Genomic DNA, 16,072 nt, shown 5'->3' with positions numbered 1-16,072 from the left:
CGTGGAGAAGGCTGACCTTTCCCTTGCTCCATCAGTCAAAGAGATCTGCCAGTACCCAGAAGTAAGGTCAAAGGTACTCAGATATTGGGCAGCTCCCAGCCGGTCAATCAATTCATCCGCCCTAGGGATCGGATGAGCATCAGTTTTGGTCACTGAATTCAGTCCCCGGTAGTCCACACAGAACCTCAGTTCCGGTTGGGCACCCGGTGGTGCAGCTTTTGGTACTAGTACCACCGGACTGGACCAGGGGCTGCTAGAAGGTTCGATCACTCCTAGCTCCAGCATCTTAGTGACTTCACTATGAATGCTGGCCTTCACCTTGTCTGACATCCGGTAGATCTTGGACTTCACAGGTGGGCTGTCTCCTGTGTCCACGTCATGGACGCACAGGTGAGTCCTACCCGGGACAAGGGAGAACAATGAAGAGTACTGTCCCAGGACCTGGCGGCAGTCCTCCCGCTGTTCAGGAGTTAGAGATGGGGAGAGAATCACTCCCTCCACCGACCCATCCTTCTCTTGAGACGCAAACAAATCGGGGAGAGGCTCGCTTTCTACGTCCTCTCCTCCGTCAGTCACCATCATCAAGATTACTTCGGGCCTCTTGTGGTGGGGTTTGAGGCGGTTGGCGTGCAGCACCCGTAGGGGCTGACGAGGGGTCTTCAGGTCCACCAAGTAGGTAGCCTTACCCTTCTTCTCCAACACCTCAAAGGGTCCTGACCAGCGATCCTGGAGGGCGCTAAGCTCTCCTGGTTCGATCACCCACACCTTCTGGCCAGGCTCCAACTCCACCGGGTGAGCGTTGTGGTCATACCACGCCTTCATCACTGCTTGGCTGGCTTCCAAGTTGTCAGAAGCTTGCTTCCACAACTTAGCCATTTGGCTCCGGAAGGCCAGCATGTAGCTCACCACATCCTGGGGAAGCTTTCTGGGAGTTCTTTCCCATCCGTCTCTCACCAGGTTGAGAGGTCCACGTACAGGGTGCCCATACAGAAGCTCAAAGGGGCTGAAGCCCACTCCCTTCTGTGGCACTTCCCTGTAAGAAAAGAGTAAACAGGGTAGGAGGACGTCCCATTTCCTCCGCAGGCTTTCAGGCAGACTTCTGATCATGCCCTTCAAGGTTTTGTTAAACCTCTCCACCAGACCATTGGTCTGGGGTTGGTAAGGAGTTGTGAACCGGTAGGTCACTCCACACTCCTTCCACATCGCCCGCATGTACGCTGACATGAAGTTGGTCCCCCTGTCGGACACAACTTCCTTGGGAAAACCCACTCGGGTAAAGATTCCCATTAGGGCCCTAGCCACAACAGGTGCTGTTATGGTCCTCAGAGGTATTGCCTCTGGGTACCGTGTGGCATGATCCACCAGGACCAGGATAAACCTGTGACCAGCTGACGTAGGTGGATCTAACGGACCCACAATGTCGATGCCCACCCTTTCAAAGGGGGTGCTAACGACAGGAAGTGGTTCCAGGGGAGCTTTTAGCTTCACCCCTGTTTTCCCACTGGCTTGGCAAGACACACATGTCCGGCAGTAGGTATCGGACGACACTTTCATTTGAGGCCAATAAAAGTGTGGGACAAGACGGGCAAAGGTCTTGTCTTGCCCCAAGTGTCCTGCCAATGGGATCTCGTGAGCCAACTCCAGAAGGAAGGCTCGATAACGTTGAGGGACTACCAAGGCTCGTGACGATCCATGTAGGGGTGCCTTGGGTTCACTGTAGAGGAGGCCATCCTCCCAGTAAACACTGTAGTTCCCTTCAACGTTCCCTGCTGCCTGGGCTTCGGCCTGACGCCTTAGCCCCTCAAGGGTAGGGCACTCCCTCTGGCCCTGGCAGAATTCCTCCCTGGACGGGCCTCCCTCCACGTGCCACTCGGCCGGGATGGGTAGGTCCTCCAGTTTGGTAACATCCCCCACCGCAGACTCCTGGTCCACCACCTCCGGTGGCCTATCCGTCCTACGGGGTGTGGACGCCGAGGGAGGCTCCTCCTGTCCTCGGTTCTTCCCTTGACTGGCAGCCGGCTGGGCCTTTGTTCCAGGCTCCAGCCGAAACGAACTCCCTCTCCGGGTAGTCGCGGACCTTGTGCTATCACAGGCCCAGTCAGGTGTACCCAGCATCTCAGTATGAGTCCGGTATTCCACCTCCTTCCAAGCATTGTGCTCCATGTCATTCCCCAGTAGACAATCGACTGGCACGGCAGGGCTTACGGCAACTCGAAGTGAACCTGCAACCCCCCCCCATTCAAAGGGAACCTCGGCCACTGGATAGTGGCCTGTTCTGCCGTCAGCCATCGCGGCTGGGTGGAGTACATCGGGAATTACCTGCTCTGGAGACACCAGTTGACTACGTACCATAGTCATACTGGCTCCTGTGTCTCTCAGAGCCTCCCCTCTTTGGCCGTTGATGGTGACCCACTGCCCATACTTTACGGTATTTGCGGGCACCTGGATCTTAGGAACCATCTCCCGTTCTCCCAGGGACACTAAAGTGACACCCGCCCACTCCCTTCCCTTAGTTAAGGGCATCTCCTCCCCGAGCACTGCACTAGCTACTCCGGGGGTCTTTCCTCCAATGGGAGGGGGTGGTCGTTTCAGGCACTTCGGATCTCCCTTATAGTGTCCAACGCCACCGCACTCGTAGCAATGGACAACCCTTGGCTGCTGACTCTGGCCAGGATTAGGGTTTCTGGGTGGGTTAGCCCTAGGGGTGAATCCTGTTCCCTTTCCTTGGAAATTATTTTGGGGGCCTTTGGAGGACTCCTTTTTCTTTTCCCCTCCCTCTTTCTTCTGGGGGGCGCCCTGTCCGGCCTTTTGAGTATCCCCTCCAGTCCCCCTTGTGGACACCCGGGTACTAGCCCAAATGTCCGCCTCCTCAGCAAGCTTCCGGGGACTGGTCAGCTTGCTATCCACCAGGTGTTGACGCAGTTCAGGGAAACATTTCTCGAGCAGGTGTTCCTTCAGTACTAGATCAAACAACCCCTCGTAGTTCCTCACTTCACTGCCCTGAATCCAACCCTCTAGTGCCTTCTTTGCATAGTCCAGGAAGTCCACCCAATTCTGTGTGCCCAGTTTGTGACTACCCCTGAACTTCTGTCTGTACTTTTCGGGTGTTAGTCCAAACTTTCTTATGAGCGCCAGTTTCATGGTGGGGTAGTGGGTCTGCTCATCCTCCTCGAGGGCCAATAATGCATCCCTACCAGCTGGAGGCATGTACTTGTACAATCCCCCTCCCCAGTACTTCTCTGGAACCCCATGGGCCCTTAACGAGACCTCATAGGCCGCTAGCCACTTGGCGATATCGTCACCCACCCCATAGCTAGCTACTATGTCCTTTGGCAGGTAGGGTTTGGGTTCCCTGGTGTACTCTCGTTCTTCGCTGCCACCGTTAGGTACAGGGTGTGCCCCGATTCTCAGGATCTGAAGATCTATCTCTTTCAGCCTTATCTCATGAGCCATCCTCTGTTCCTCCTTCTCTTTCTCCAGCCTTGCTAAGTCCCATGTGAGCTGTCTTTTCTCCCTCCGGTCTGTTAACTCCACTTCAGACAAGCCACCGCTAGAGGCACTGCTGCCCTTCCTGGAAAGTGTCCTGGGCCCCGCTAACAGGTTCCCCACCTCAGGTTGGTACAAACCAGCTCCCTCACTGTTGGGCTCTCTATCCCTGTCCTCCTCCTCAGCCTTGCTTTCTCGGCGTGCCTCCCCCCAAGCCCTTAAGCTGGTTTGGAGTGCACCCTTCTTTGCTCCTGGGGGACAATACACCCCCTCCCGCTGACAAAACTCCCTGAGTTGGGCCACAGTGTACGTTTCTAAATTCTCCAGTACAAACTCCATCTTGCCCACTCAGGTCAGAGGACAGTTATTTGCAGTAACTATGCAGGGGGGTACCTTATATAATACCTCCTCCCACCACCAGAGTAAATTTGGAAAAACAAAAACTCACAATTAGGAAGGCCGCTTTGAGAAAACTCCAGGTGTAGGCCTATGGACTACCCACAGTTATTGTTGAGTATACGTAGGCACAGCTCTATCCCACCACTGAACACCAATTAATGTTGGAAATACTCCACTCCCACACCGGAAAGGGTGGTGGTAACGGGGTCTCTCCAGACACACAGTGGTAGCTTGGCTCGAGTGGTCAGGAATCAGGCACCGTGCTAAGCATACGTCATACCCAAACAATAACCATGCGTGCATCCGTTCCAAAAACGACTCTACACCGTAAAAATTATGAAAATATCTCTGTTTATCTTCTTTTTCTCTTAGTTGCTGATTAGATAAATAATAACACAATCACAATATACAAGGCTTTCTAAGTAGTGCAGGTCAAATAAATACTGGCTTAATGATTCAATAAATAGGGGTGATCATAAATATTTAAGGCATAAATATAAGTGCAAAACATACAGGCAATTAAGTATTCTGAGGCAATAAATACTGCAAACCAATAAATATTGTGCGACAATAAATACTGTGGAACAATAAATACAGTGGAGCAATAAATAAGTTAAATACAATAAATACAGTGCTCTCAATAAATAATTAAAAGCTGACAGTGACACTTATAGAATCAGTTCACATTTGAGATTACCATGGGCTAATTTGGCCCAGGCACAGCTTGTGGTTAGGTGGATGGCTTGAGGGTGTCTATTCCCTGGCTTGTACAAGGCTGAGGCCTAAACTGAGGTAGATCAAGGGGGGAATTCTAGAGACCTGGCTCTCTCACTCTACACAACCCCTCTGAATTAGTCTCAGCTCACCCCTGGCACAATCAAGCTGGTTCCAGCACCTCTCTAGCCCCTAGGGTAGTCTCTCAGGATTCCACAGGGCCTTAGGCGCCCTCTATTCCACTTACTGCCCTTTTTCTGAAGCTCCGACGCCGCTGGAGTCGTGTCGACGCCGTGAGGCGGTTCCGGTTCGATGTCGGCGGCCTCGGCGCAATGTCAGTTCTTGACGACGCCGGTAGGCGGTTCCGGATCGATGTCGGCGGCCCCGGCTCGATCTCGACCTCCGGTTCGATGACGTCGGGCAATCTTGGCTCGATGTCGACTTCGGGCGGCTCCGGTCCGATGGCGACCTCAGGTTCGATGACGTCGGCCGGCCTTGGCTCGATGTCGACTTCCGGCGGCTCCGAAGTGCGATCCCCACTCCCGACCTCCGGTGCTCCTCTCCTCAGGTTCCGGCGACTCCGGAGTGCGACCTCACTCCCGACCTCCGGTGCTCCTCTCCTCAGGTTCCGGCGACTCCGGAGTGCGACCTCACTCCCGACCTCCGGTGCTCCTCTCCTCAGGTTCCGGCGACTCCGGAGTGCGACCTCCACTCCCGACCTCCGGCACGCTTCACCTCGGTCTCCGGCGACTCTGGAGGGTGGACTTCACTCCCCCGTCGACGCCGCTCACTCGACCTCGGGTGACTTCCTCCTCGACCTCTGGTACTCTCTACGACCTCCGTCGGCGCCCTCTCTCGACCTCTGGCGGCTCCGGGTACGACGTCTGCTTTTCCAGTCAGCGCCGCTTCTCCACCTCGGACTCCGGGTCTCAGGCTTCTCGACGTCGGACTCCAGGGAAACCAGTATCCAGGTCAGGATCTTGCTGTTCTTGGATTCTAAGGCCTGTTCCTGCTGTCCAGGTCCTTAAGATGGTTTTTCTTGCTTCTTCCCACACAGGGCTTCAGGCTGGGCTCAGTCAGTAGGGACTAGTATCAAGGGTGGGTTTATGGACCCCACTCCAGGCACAAGTTTCCACCCCTGCTGCCTCACTCCTTCCTCCTTCAGGTTTCTGCTGCTCACTCTTCACCAGTCAGGTGCCAACTGCCAGCTCCAACTGCCAACTCTCTGTCTTAGCTTCCCAACATTCTAAACCGCCTCCAACTGTCACAGGGCTCTGGAATGTTCTGGAAGGTGCTAGTAGGTTCCAGTGGATGCTGGTGATGTCACAGGTGGCCACCATTTTGTGCTCCAGGCCCTCAGACAGAAGTTTCAGGGGTAGATAAAATGGCTCCCTGACTCTGCAGCAACACTAAAAAGTCTGGTGGTTCCCAAAAAGGAAAAATTCAAACAGGGTTTGAGGCAAAAGTGGGACAAAATAAATAATGATGAGGAGGGACCACCCAAAGGGCTGACAGGTCTAACAATGACGCATTACAAATATTGGATCAAAACAAAGCCTGCCTGCTAATCCTGCTTGACTTATCCTCAGCCTTCGACACAGTCAAACACGACAACTTACTAGACCTCTTGAAACACAGAATGGGACTATCTGGTATAGTGTTAAACTGGTTCACTTCCTTCCTCCAAAACAGAACACAAAGATTAAAGATCAACCAATCGTTATCTAACCCCTCCCCGGTCACTTTAGGAGTACCCCAGGGATCCTTCCTCTCCCCGACACTCTTCAATCTGTTTGTGGAACCATTCACTGAGCTTCTCAACTCCTCAAACATCCAATATCACATGTATGCAGATGACACACAACTCTACATTAAGGTCCACTCACGTGAAGACATCAAGTCCCTTACTGCAACGCTCCATAAAACACAGACCTGGCTGGCAAAGAACCATTTAAAACTAAACACCCTAAAAACAGAATTTCTCTTAATCGCTCCTCCCAACCAAACAACCATCATCCGCGAGTGGATGAAGCACATTACAGCACTCGATGGTCAACCTCTCATCATTGATTTAGCTAAATCACCAGGAATAACCCTGGATAGTAAGCTAAATATGCAGAAGCACATCAGCGTTGCAACTAAAGGAGCAAATTTTCAGATGAACACCCTGAGAAAATTGAAACCCTTCATACCTACAAGTGACTTTAAACAGGCTGTTCAATCCCTAGTAATTCCCAGAGTGGATTATGGGAGTGTAGCTCTTTGCAGCCTGCCCAGATTAACGACCACTCCTCTAAGAGCATCAATCAATACAGCTGCCAGACTCATCACATGCTCCAAAAGAAATTGCCACATTTACCCTGACCTTCATGCCCTCAACTGGCTACCTTTTGAGGCTAGAATCCATTTGAAAATAGCCTGTACGACACATAAGGCATTACATCACAAAACACCGAGATACGTAGCGGAGAAACTGGTACTGTCGGGTGGTAACCGATCTACTAGGAGCTCTAACAATCTTCTACTTAAACCACAACGTTTCTCCAAGAAGAAAATATACAACTGTACCTTCTCAGCAATGGCTCCCAGGATTTGGAACGCCTTGCCCCCATAAACGAGACTTAATCCGTCCGCAGCTTGTTTAAAAAAGGAAGTGAAATCGATTCTCTTGGCCAAATTCACCTGAACATTTTTATACACTCCTTTAAATATGTGCTGTTCTCTAATAGTTACCACTACTGTATTCACCTAATTTATTGTACTTTTATGTTTTATGTCAATATATTTGCCCTGTAAAGCGCTCTGATACCCGCAAGGGTCTTGTTCGCGCTATACAAAAGCGTCAAAATAAATAATAAAAATAAATAAATTCTAGTATAAAACATGTTTAATACGACAATCATTAGACAGAAACAGATATATTCACCAACAGAGTGAATAAAAGGTAGAATTCTACCATGGTGCTAAAACAGTAAATATATTCAGGCATATCAATACATGGCAGTAATCATGTGTACTCCTAAGATGCAAACCCTATCTAAGCGTACCTAGCATGTATTTGGATGTAAAGCCAAGAATCTCCTAGAAAAGAGCCAACCCAATTATATGATGGGAGAGAATGAAGGACCCCGTTTTGGTCTCGAGTTGGACACCCTGCAAGGGATGTCAGACCACTGCTTGCTGGAGCTTCTGCGTGCAGGAGCCTCAGCATCTTGTCAGGGGCGTAACACAGGCCCCTGCAGCCCCTGTATTGTGGGGGGCCCCGAGCTCCAGGGGGCCCCCTCAGCGCACAGTACAGCAATTGACAGCGGGGCCCACTCACCAAGTTGGGACTTAGGCCTCCAACCGGTAGATTGTGAGATACCAGCACACCAAGGCTCAGTGAGTAGCTAGCACCAGCATTCCGATTATGTAGCCCTTTTTTGTCTTTTTACTTTTTTCAGCTTTTTTTTAATAGCCCTTGACCACCCTCACCAAATCCAGCTGCTCTGATGAGCTTAATTGAATTTAGCTGTGGCGGGCTGAAGAGTACGTTGTTTGTCATCTGCGTGATCTCTGCGACACCGGCCTTACGCAGTCTGACACCGCGCTTTCAACCTGCGCGATGTGTTCTGGAAGAGGCTGGAAAGCTTGGTAGCGTGTAAGTGGCCAACCTTTTCAAGTCGGGCACTGCGTCTCTTATCTGCGTACGGAGCAGCAGATCAAATCGGTAAGCGCTGGCCTGAAATAGTTGCGGGTGCTTTGTGTTACAGTTAGCGCTCTAGCGTTTCCTCTAGAGCGCTGTCGAACGCGCGCAGGTTGCGCTCATGTCAAGGACGTGAGCGCGTACATATAAATAATAAACGGGCGGACGAACGGCAGTTCGCGCCCAACTAGCAAACTGTGTGTGTGGTCCCTCATTGTGCTGCCAGCGAGCGAGGCCTCCCCTGGCTCACCAGGCTAGCGAGTGATCATTCAGGGCATTATCTCTCCCAGGCAGAGGGCAGGGGTTAGATCACAACACTGGCGACGAGGGGTGACCTCTGAACCCCCTGAAATTCCTGCTGCTAGGCAGAACAGCAACAGAGGTCTCGCCTGACGGCGCAGCGCGCTGCACCTAACCACGTGCGGCGACCGACCCACCACGTGAGTTAACGACGACCCCTGGTCACATACCAGGGATTTTGACGCCACGATGGGAGATGATGAGACGCCCGGTCCGGCAGGGACACTGCCCCATCACCCCGCGTCCAGCGTGTTACTTCCGTTTAGCGAGGTCGCAGACCCCACGACCGCCGCGCCGAGATGGCAGACATGGCTGGTGAGGCTGGAAAATTACTTCATCGGGTCCCGGGAGATGGATGGAACGGTGAAACGCTCTCTACTACTCCACTATGTGGGGGAAGAGATCTACCTCCTGTTCAAGCACCTGCCTGACACGGGTCCCCCGTCGGACTACGCAGCAGCGGTTGCAGCCTTGAACGCACACTTTGACCCCCAGGTCAACCCTGATTACGAACACTTCAAGCTTCGCCAAGCGAAACAGCGTGAGGGGGAGTCGGTTGACGCGTTCCACGCAAGGCTGAGGGTCCTTGCGGACACGCACCTGGTCGGCGACCGGGCAAAAGAGGAAATCAGAGCGCAGCTGATCCTGGGGATCCGGAGTAAGACGCTACGAGGCAAGATACTTCGCAAACCGAACATCACGATGAACGACATCCTCGTCCTGGCCCGGACTCACGACCTGTCAGCACCACGTGCAGAGGAAATGGATCTAGCCCTAGTGAAAGGAGCGGCCAGCAAGGTGGAGGTCAAAGTGGAGAAAGCGGACGCAGTACGGAAGAAGGAACGACCACCTAAGCCCCACGAACGGCGGGCCCCCGATCCAGCCAGGTCATGTGGATACTGCGGATACGATGAACACCCCCTCAAGGCGTGCCCAGCCCGTGGGAAAACATGCACCAACTGTGGCATCGACAACCACTTCGCGTCCGTCTGCCGCAGGAAGATGCAACGGAGCAGCCACAGGCGGGACAAGCCGATGAGGAAGCTAGTACGGCAACTATCACACACATCCTTATCGTCGCAGCCACGGCCCAAGAGAGAACCAGTCAGGGAGTACCCAGAATCAGACACTGAGTCCGACGATGAGGGAGAAACGTACCTCATATCGTTTACCAGAGCCCTCAAGAGCACCCGGCGACCTCAGCCGCGCTGCGACATTCTGATTGCCGGATCGGAGGTGAACGCTGTGATAGATACCGGAGCGTCAGTGACAGTTATGGGGGTGCAACAATACAATCGCCTCAGACCACGGCCGGAGCTCCGCCTGTCAAAGGCCAAGATCTTCGTGTACGGAAGCGACACGCCGCTTCCGCTGAAGGGCAAGATGAGGGTCGCAGTGCAGTCAGAAAAGGTGGAAATCGTCATCGACATTCATGTCATCAACCAGGAAGTAGACACACTTCTCAGCGGCCATGCGGCCGAAGATCTAGGACTGATCTCGTTCCTCAGAGTAGTCCAGGACCGACAAGTCGACGACTTGCTGGGAGAATTTCAGGGTTTATTCTCAGGCCTAGGAAAAATCAAGAGGCCACCAGTACAACTCCATATAGACACCGCTGTGCAACCAACAGCCCTCCGGCACAGGCGCATCCCGTTTCACCTACGCCCATTAGTAGAGGAGGAACTCCGACGGCTGGAGGAACAAGGCGTTATAGAAAAGGTTACGGGGCCCACACCCTGGGTGTCACCAATGGTCATAGCCGAGAAACCACAACAACCTGGGAAGATCCGGCTATGTATCGACATGCGCCTCCCGTACAAGGCCATCACAAGGGAGAGGCACATCACGCCGACCATGGATGACATTGTCTCTGACCTGAACGGTGCCCGATGGTTCTCGAAACTGGACTTAAATGCGGGGTACCACCAACTCACCCTAGCCAAGGAGAGCCGGTACATCACCACCTTCAGCACGCATTTAGGTCTACTGCGATACAAGCGCCTTAACTTCGGGATTTCGTCATCGGCCGAAATCTTTCAGAACACAATTAGAGACATCCTGGTCGGACTGCCTGGTGTCCTGAACGTGAGTGATGAGTTCCTCATCTACTCCAAGACAGTCGAGGAGCACTACCGACACGTCAGGGCCACCCTCACGCGCCTCCAAGAGCACGGAGTTTCCCTACACCGAGAGAAGTGCCAGCTGTTCCAGCAGAAGATCGAGTTCTTCGGCTACGTTTTTACCAAGGAGGGCATCCAAGTGGACCCTCGAAAGTCGCTAGCCATCAAAACAGCCGCAGCCCCCGCGTCAGTGGCGGAGGTATGCAGTTTCCTAGGGATGGCCACATACTGCGGAAGGTTCGTCCCAAATCTGGCCACCCTAGCTGAGCCCCTGAGACGCCTCACCAAGACAGACGTGGCGTGGCAGTGGACGGATGCCGAAGAGCGAGCCTTCGAAGCGATCAAAGAAGCGCTTCTAGACCAGACAACACTGGTCTACTTTGACCCGACCAAGAAAACCGAAATCCTAGTCGATGCCAGCCCCGTAGGGCTAGGGGCAGTCCTGACACAAGAACAGGAACCTGGACAGTGGGCAACTCTGGCGTACGCTAGCAAGGCCCTCACCGACACGGAGAAGCGATAATCCCAGATCGAGTGGGAAGCACTGGCGATCCGGTGGGGCTGCCGCCATTTCCATCTTTATTTGTGCGGGCACCCATTCACAGTGGTGACGGACCATCAGCCGCTAGTGCCGTTGTTCCGGGGAACAGCTCAACACCCGCCCCCACGCATAGAGCGGTGGGCCATCGGTCTGCAACAATATCACATGACTGTAGTGTACCCGGCAGACTTCCTGTCCCGTCACCCAGAACACGACAGTGCACCCGAGCACAGGGACACTGAGGACGACGCCGAGGAACACCTCGACATGGTGGCGGCATTGACGTGCCCCAGGGCCAGTACGCTTGGAGAACTCCAAGAAGTAGCCGACCAAGACCCCGTGATATTCAAGGTCAAGAATACCATCCTCGAGGGAAACTGGCAATCGTTTCTACAAACGGCGAACTCGTGGACCAGTGGAGACCGGGAGGATCTTCAACAAATGTGGAGGGTACGACACGAGCTGAGCGTGACCAGAGGGGGACTCCTTCTAAGAGGGTCCCGAATCGTCATTCCAGGAGCACTCCGGACAAGAGCGACCCAGTTAGCACACAAGGGGCACCAAGGTACAGAGAAGATGAAGGCCCGGATGAGGGAGAAGGTCTGGTTCCCGGGTATGGACGACTACGTCACCGACACCGTCCGCAGCTGCCAGTCATGCCAGCTAACAGGAGAAGCCCAACCACCGGCGCCCATCATGACTGAAGAACACGGGCATGCCCCCTGGGAGAAGATCAGCGTGGACTTTGGGAGCTTAACTGATGGGCGAGTCACCCTCGTCATCATGGACAGCTATTCGAAGTACCCTATTGCGGAAGCCCTACCGTCCACCGCGTTTGTCCAGGTGAAACCTGCCCTGGAGAAGGTATTTGGGATGTTCGGGTACCCCGAGGAACTGCGGAGTGACAATGGACCCCCGTTCCAAGGGCACGAGTTTGAAGAGCTCTTGAGGACACACGGCGTCAGACACAGGCGCATCACCCCACACTGGCCCCAAGCCAACGGGGAAGTGGAGCGTTTTATGCGCACCATCAATAAGGTACTACGCATCGCAGTGTCCGAACAACTAGACCCAGAACAAGAGCTACAGCGATTCCTAGGGGAATACCGCAGTACTCCCCACTGCTCCACCCGACAAGCCCCCTGGGCGTTGATGTTCCAAGGAGCTCGCAGGGATGGGCTACCAGTAGCCCCAGGCTGGGTGGCACCACCCTTCAGCGAAGAAGAAGCGTTCCGAAGGCGCCAAAGGCAAAACGACAGAGTCAGTGAGGCTCGGAGGGCCGTAACCCGAGAAGTTCAAGCAGGTGACACAGTGGTCCTCAAAGAGCGCCGGCCAGGAGGAAAGTTTAAAACTCGATATAAAAAGGGATACTGGAGAGTGGTCGACCGCCGAGGGACCATGGTGACAGCGCGTCGAGGGAGAGACCTGGTCACCCGGAACATATCGTGGTTCAAGGTGGTGAGGAGGCCCGCAGATAACCGTGAGACAGCAGATCTCGATGTGGACCACGACGTGGGCGACGACGTAGGGGACACATCCTGCTCCGACCCACGGAGCAACACAGACTCTGAGCCAGGTGGCGCCGATGGCACCGGAGGTGGACCAAGGCAAGAAATACCACCGGAAACCTCGGCCCCAGGCGCCCGAAGGGCCACCAGGTATGAGCTGAGGGAGAACCCCAAGCCCAGCAGTCGGCTGAGAGACTTTGCGTGCCAAGTAAGTGACGCAGCGAAGTAATAAAAGAACTGTCGTCAAGGACTGAGTTGAGAAGGGATGTTACAGTTAGCGCTCTAGCGTTTCCGCTAGAGCGCTGTCGAACGCGCGCAGGTTGCGCTCACGTCAAGGACGTGAGCACGTACATATAAATAATAAACGTGCGGACGAACGGCAGTTCGCGCCCAACTAGCAAACTGTGTGTGTGATCCCTCATTGTGCTGCCAGCGAGCGAGGCCTCCCCTGGGCTCCCCAGGCTAGCGAGTGATCATTCAGGGCATTACCCCTCCCAGGCAGAGGGCAGGGGTTAGATCACAACACTTTGTTAGCTGCAAGCAGTGGCTGCTGGTGGGGAAGCGTGGGGATGTCCCCTTCCCCGTGATTCTTACACTCATTTTTAGGAACTGTTAAAATTCACACCAGGTATTGACAACTATAGAGCAACAGAAATGAACTTTCACATATTTGAGAAGACAATTATTCATGGATTCCTTGCAGCTTCTTGTGTGAAGTCTGGTGCTTAGAGACAGCTTGAGCGCTGCTGGGTTTACGCCACCGAATACCTCAGTTGACTAAAAACAGGCTGGATTTCTCCATCAGCGGGGGACAGAAACAGCGTAAATCGAAAAGGATTGGAAGAGCAACTTCAGCTCAGCCCTGAGAGGTGATTTAAGGTGAAAGTTCAGTGCTACATTAAGGGCACTGCAGGCAGCTGTTTTACGGCTCTGCTACAGTATTCCTCAGGAGCCTCCCAGGTTGTATGCTGCACCGAGGGTATAACTGGTGGAACAGAAGTGAACTTTCCTCTCTCGCATTACTGCTGGACAAAAGCCATGTGGCACCTAAAGGTACCATGGGGAATGTATTTGGTTCAATATCTACATGCCCCCGCTATCAGAGGTCATCAGGACATGCTAGCTCCAATGCAAAGGTTATATAGAGCGGGAGGAGTGAGGTGTGCCAGGGTCGAGCTCACATCCTGGAACACAAACGTTTGGAGAGGTACAAATCCGGATAGGAAGATGTATCTGATTGTAGCAATGCCATCATCAACAGGTCCTAGGTGCCTCTGACTAGGCCATTCAGTGGACAAAAAGCCATCAAGAATTGCGCGGATCTAATTCAAGTGAGCAGCGCAGCGCTTTATGAAGAACCTTTTTATTGTAGCAGGAGGTGATGTAGATAGAAGATTATGGTGCGTGGAGTACAGTTTACAATAGGTCAGTTGCATAGATCAAGTTGTAATGGGCCCTAGGAGCGAGAACTTTTACTAGGCAGCACACTATGTATTCTATTATATTATATGTTTATATTACTTCTATTCCTAGTTTGAGAAGAGATTTCCCCAGAATCACACAATTGAGCAGTCAAGCGCCGGAGCTGGGATTAGCGTCCAGCTCTGTAATTTCCAAGGTTTCCCACAGAGCTTTACTATGGACAACCATTTGGAAATGTGTAGGATGCGGGTTATTGCCTGCAGCTCATGTGGTTGACTATGATGCGGGGAGCCTGGGAAGTAAGGGAATATTTATGCACAATCATGAGAGTGTAAGGGGGAAGGCACCACTGCGTGCACTGGATGCTTTGTGCAGCTGTACCCAGACAGTATCCACCTGGATCTTTCACAGTGTTTTTGAAGAAGTTGTCTAGGCGGCCTCTTGCTAGGGCCTCCTTTGTTTTCCCCAGGTCATGATTGCTGCCTTTTATTAAGGTGCCATTACTGGATGGGAGATTGTTGCAACCAATTAAGGGCCGATGCCAGAGACGTTTTAAGGCATGGGCAAAGTGAGCTCTACCCAGCACCCCAGCATTTCAGGGGGGCCCCTGATAGAACCAGCTCTGTTCTTTAGAGTCTTGCTTGCTTGATGGCTTTGAATGATTCTTAAACAGATTGTTTTAAATACCATTGTCCTTTGCTTTATTTTCACTGTGGGTGATATGTGTGTCTATTGCATTTTGTAGAGAAATGTTGTGTTTAAGTTTCATGCAACATCCATAAAATAGTTTCTTCGGATCAAATCATGACCTCACATATGGGACATGGGAGTGTCTCACAGAGATTATTTGCAATAATATTAGCAAGCAGCTGCTGCGTTACAATATTTAAAACACACATCACTGTCCCTGAATATTACATGTAAACACATTTAGAATTTGGACAAGTGGGTCTGTGCTCTGTCAATGACTTGGCCAAAGAGGGCATGAAAGAGCTGAAATAGAATCACAAATTCAAAACTGTTAATTACAGGGGCCCCCAAAATATGCTTGGCCCAGAGCCTGGAAAATCCTTAGGATGTCCCTTGTGCCGCCATCTGCGAATATGATGGCCCCAATTACCACGTGTGCTGTCATGTCTAGGCCCATGGAAAAGACATTTTATGTACAAAGTTCAGCAAAAAAGCAAATGGTAGCAAATCTACAGAATGTTTAGATTCTGCATTAGTGCCTCTGAGGTTATATGAAATGCTACAGGCACGGTACTTCAGTTCTCTTTGTAATACAACTGTGCTCACATCACATTCCCTCAATGTGAAATATTACCTTAGGGAAAGAGCATCATGATACAGAAAAGAACCCTACATCTACAGATGTGCTTCATCCACACATCTCTTAGTAAATAAAGGTTGATGAATTCTGAATTGCCCCAAATTCACAGAATTCAGAGTTGGTTGAACCCACAAAGCCTTTAACATGTAAGAGAAATTGATAGTATTCAGAAGTACGACACACTATTGATTGCACTAACTTCCTCTTTCGCAGGCTGCCTAATGTCAAAATAGCAAATATTCTCGCTTCATCTCATCAAGAATGGTACAACCAGATGAGCAGCGTAACAAGGCCTAAATTATAATCAAATGCATGTTTTTAAAAAAAAGTATTTATCACTCACAAAGGAGGTTATAATTTCCATCTCCTACGTTATTTACCAGAAAACTCACGAGAAATAGGTTGAATGAACTTGGGCACTCCTGCAGGGAGTAATAGAATGTAAATAATGTTAGCCCAGCATAGTGTCTTAGAATCCAGAGGTCAAGTGGGTGGTAACACAACACTGCCTGGCTTCCTTAAATTTGAAATATACTCCAGGTATTTTTCTCAGCAGTTGGCATTAAT

This window comes from Triturus cristatus, chromosome 3_1 (assembly GCF_964204655.1).
Source record: "Triturus cristatus chromosome 3_1, aTriCri1.1, whole genome shotgun sequence".
Taxonomy (NCBI): Eukaryota; Metazoa; Chordata; class Amphibia; order Caudata; family Salamandridae; genus Triturus; species Triturus cristatus.
This window is presented reverse-complemented; position numbering follows the sequence as displayed.